Source organism: Physeter macrocephalus, chromosome 12 (assembly GCF_002837175.3).
Source record: "Physeter macrocephalus isolate SW-GA chromosome 12, ASM283717v5, whole genome shotgun sequence".
NCBI classification, from domain to species: Eukaryota; Metazoa; Chordata; class Mammalia; order Artiodactyla; family Physeteridae; genus Physeter; species Physeter macrocephalus.
In genome coordinates, this window is record NC_041225.1 from 11431729 (window position 1) to 11436702 (window position 4974).

The window sequence follows — 4974 nt, forward strand, 5'->3', positions numbered from 1 at the left end:
CGCGAACCCGCGTCCCCTGCAGCGGCAGGCGGACGCGCAACCACTGCGCCACCAGGGAAGCCCCCCCCATGATTCTTTAAAAAAAAAAAAAATCTGATCTCTGCAAATTTAGTGCTCCTAGTTTTTAGCTAGGGCCAACAAAACAGCAGTGTTTTGCAGACACCCAGAGACCTGGTCGGTAGGGCACAGTAGGGTGCTGGCCCAGAGGGGTGCTGCCGGGCTAGGGCCCTCCTCCTTGGGAAGGATCTGCTCCTGAAACACTACTGGCCAGGAGGGAAACCCCCTTCCCCTAAAGAAAATCTGAAGTGAGAACGAATTTAACAGCAGAGACGTTCAGTTTTGTGTGGAGGGTTCAAATTGATTCTGGATTCTGGCGAAATGAAATGTAATTTCAGAGACGCCTTCGGTCACTTCCTCAGTATGGAAGGAAGAGGAAGAGTGAAAATGCGGACAGTGACGATCTGTTAGTTCAGGGTGGTGGGTGAGAGCCCTGGGCATCCAGCCTTGGGGAGGAGGGTGGAATGCAAAGTCCCCGGGGGGACTCGCCTCCCAGGCATGGTGCGGGGCTGGGTTCCCTCGCCCTCCGCTTCCGGTCCGGGTGCCTTTGGACAGGTTACAGCTGTGGGCAGACGCGGATCTGCAGCCAGGCTGGCCACTTGTGCTTTGACTTCCATCCCTGCCTTATTCTCTCAGGGTCTCAGTTTCCTGTGTGCAGCGAACCCTGTGATGGGAGATGCAAATTGGTGTGATGTTCTATGTTCTCGCCTGCTCTTGACGCGTGTTCAGGGAGCACATACCCGAGCCAGGCGCACTGCTCGACCCTGGACACATACGTGAAGTAAAGACACATGTTCTCTGCCCCGAGGAAGCTTACAGTGTAGTGTGATGGCCAGAAAATACCCTCCCCCCCGCCAACCCTCCTGTCCAAATATGCAAAACAGCCGTGACAAGTGCCGGTAAGGAGAGAGAGGAGAGGATCAGGCCTGTCCACTGGGAGGTGGATGGGAGGGGACAGAGGCAGGGGGAAGCAGGCCCTGCTTACATGGGGCGCGGATATACGCAGAAAATGTAGGCACCATGAGATCCACCCAGCACGGCCTATGTGACCTACGAGGCACCTCTGGAATCTACCCACGGCCCCTCCCTCCAAGCTGCCGCCTCCCCAGTCCAAGCCCGGTCTCCTCACCGGCGCCACAGATCAGCCTCCATCCCCTTTTACCCACCCTGGAGTTCTTCTCCAGGAAGCAGCCAGCGAAACCTTCGAAATCTTTTTAAAGTCAATCTGATTACAGCCAGCGCCTTTTCACAGCCGCAGACACCGAGGCCAGACTCGGTATTCATTGTCCTGCGCTATTTCATACAGGGACTTGAGCACGGGGGTGGGGCTATCCTGGGACCAGTTCCCATGGATGCCGAGGGACGACTGGATGTCTCCTCCACTCAAGCCCCTCTGGTTCTTATTGCTCTAAATAGTCCTTAGCAAGTCCCCAGGCCACCCACGTCCGACCTCTACCTATTCCTCAGTCTCCAGGTACCAGCCGCAGCTGCCACCACCCCCTTTTTTTTTTTCCAGCCTTTATAGAATCCATGCCCCCTCTGGGCTCTACCCCCAACACCCATCAACTTCTACCTTTCTTCACAGTCTGCTAGGTTATCACTTTCCGGCCTACTTCTCAGCCTCATCTCCGTTCCTCTGGCTTTGTTTTTAGTTGGAATGCTCTATATTAAGACAAACTTGGCCACACTGTGGGGTAGGAAGCAAAATTTGCCCCCCAAAATCCAAAAAACAAAAAAACCCACATCCAGCTGAAACCAAACTCTCTAAGGCATTTCTTTCTGCTCAGAGCTGCCACCCCCCCAAGGAGATTCCAGTCTACTCTCCTCCGAGGGGACTGGTGGGGAGTTTGGGGAGCTCGCACTGCCTGCAGGCTCTGTCTCCCTCAACTCCCGTCCCTTCTTCTTTGACTCAGACCAGAACCCCAGGAGACGCTCGCCGCTCCCCTGCTTCCCTCACACCGCATGGGCAGCGCCATCAGCAGGTCCAGGCTGCTCTGCTTCCAGAATGCATCCAGGATTGGACCACTTCCACACAAGCTGCTCCTGCTGGGGCCGGACCGCACCTCTGCTGAATGACGGCTGTCAGCTCTTAACTGGCCTTCTAGCGCCTGCTTGCTGAGTCTGTTTCTAAGCCAGCAGCCGGAATAATTCTTTGAGTGTAATGGAATCCTGGCTAATATCACTCCTCGGCTCAAAATCCCTCAGGTTTGCTCCTTCACCCAGAAGGAAACCCAAATCCCCAAGGGTGCCTACAAAGCCCAGCCACTACTGGTTGTCTCACCGTCCTGAGGTGTCTGGTTTCTCTCTGATAACATTCCCCTGCTCCTCCTTTCCAGCCGCAGTTCTCCCAAGGGACGCGCAGGCAGACTAGAGCCTCAGGGCCTTTGTACGTCTACTCTGAGCCAGCAAAGCTCCTTACCTATGTATCCCAGGGGAGCATTCTGCTTTCCCACGCCTTAGTTGGAATGTCACCTTCTCACAGTTTTGACTGCCCTTCCCCCGACCCCCCAGGACACCCTAGGCCACTTCCCTGATTTATTTTTCTCCATGGCACTTACCATCACCGAACACAGTGCTTCCAGATATTGTTAAAATGCTCATTCTGATTCAGTGGGTCTGGGGTGAGGCCTGAGATTCTGCATTTCTACTGCAGTCCCAGGTGATGCTGAATGCTGCACCTGACAAACAATTTAATTGAAAAATTTGGTCTATTTTCCATCTTACCCCTCTGCAATAGAAAACCCCAGCCAAAGGACTTTCCTGGCGGTGAAGTGGTGAAGACTCCGCTCTTCCACTGCAGGGGGCGCTGGGTTCGATCCCTGGTTGGGGAACAAAGATCCCGCACGCCATGCGATGCGCCAAAAAATTAAAAAAAAAAAAAAAAAAAAAAAGAAATCCCTCCCCAAGCAGAGATTCCTTATTCACTGCTGTCTCCTCATCATGTCAAATTGTGCTTGACCTAAAGCAGATGCCTAGTAAACACTTGCTGAATGAATACAGGAGTGAAGAAGGGCCCTGACCTCTCTCCACACTTCACGTCCACGTAGCCGGGTCCCCTGGGAAACCCAGATCCAAGGAGTCCTAACTGCCTCGGCGGTACTTCTCACCCCGCCTCCTCCTGTTTGCACCTCAAGCCACCATCCCTCCCAACTGGCGCACCCAAGGCCACCAAACAAGAGAGCAAAAGGGCAACACGTTTGGTTCACCTCTTACCTGCAAGAACCTCAAAAGGAAGGAAGGAAGGAAGGAAAGAAGGAAGGAGCCCTAGCTAGGGGTAGGTTTTACTCAGCTCCAGGAGAGGAATCCCAACTTCTTTGCAGCTCAAACTTCTCTGCCAGGCTCCCTGCGAGCAGGGAAGCTGGGAAGCAGGAAGCCAGGCCTCTTTGTCTCAGGCTTTTGAGTTTTAGAACCTCATCATCTCACAACTCCAGGCTCTCAGGAGAAACAAATCCAATCACAGTTCTTAAGGTGATTTAGGAACACTTAAGCTCATCACCTTGGGACACAGTCTATAACCTACACCCTATTATTCTATCCTGTTTGAAGAGTTTAGTTTGAAACATTTTAAAAATAAAACAGGCCATTCTCAAATTTTAAAATATAGCACACATGCAGAAATCTGCACGAAACAGATCTACAGCACGATGATTTATCACAAAGGAAATGTCTACCAAACCACCATTCAGGTTGGTAAATAAAACACTGCCACATCCCAGAAGCCTGGCTCCTTTCCTTCTTAATCTTAACTTCTGCACTTGTCCTTCACCAGCATGATTTTTATGGTAATCTCATCCTTGCTCTTTCCAGTTTATCACTTAAATATAAATCTCAAAATATGCTAGTTTTGACTGGTTTATGTTGTTTGAACTTTATATAAATGGAATGATATACTTCTTTTGTTCTGAATTTCACCACAGTGCATTCATTTTCAGGGCTGTATGGTATTCTATTCTATGAAAAAAATACATACATACATACATACATACATGATCACAGATCATTTATCCGTTCATGGGCATTGTGAGCGTTTCCAGTCCAGGGCCATTTTAAACAACACTGCCATGAATATTCTTACGTACATCTCCTGACATACATAAGCCTGCATTCCTATAGATCGTAGGCCCAGGAGAGGAATGTCTACTTTACACGTTACACAGCATGGCACGTTCAGTTTTCTCAGACAGAGTAACACCAAATGTTTTTCAAGAGGCTCTATCAATTTAAATCCTCCCCCAAAAGCTTTCGAGTGCTTCACATTCTTTCTAACACTTGGAATGATCTGACCTTAAATTCTGTATCTAATTACAACAATTAAAATCAATATTTCCATGTTTACAATGATTCTGAGTACCTTTCCTAATATCTGTTGGCCATTTGGATTTTCTCTTTGTGAAGTGCTGGTCGAGGTCTCTGGAACATTCTTCTGTTGCCTTGTTTGTATTTTTCCTTACCTGTATTCTGCAGATGAGCCCTTTGCTGGCTCTATCTGTATGAGATCTCCTACTCTGTGCCTTGCATTTTCATTCTCTTGGCAGAATCTTTTCATGGACAGACGTTCTTCATTATAATGTTGTCAAACTTAGCAATTAAACAATTAGAGTTAGAACTTTTTGTGTGTCATATTTAAGATGTAATTTCCTAACCCTAGACCAGAGTTTCTCCACTTCAGCTCTAATGACATTTCGGGTTAGGTAACTTTTAGTTGTAGAGGTTGTCCTGTGCATTGTAGGATGTATGGCGTCATCCCTGGTCTCTACTGGCTAGATGCCAGTAGCAATCATCTACCCCCAGTATTTTGTTTTTTTTGTTTGTTTGTTTTTATGTGGTACGCGGGCCTCTCACTGTTGCGGCCTCTCCCGTTGCGGAGCACAGGCTCCAGACGCGCAGGCTCAGCGGCCATGGCTCACGGGCCCAGCC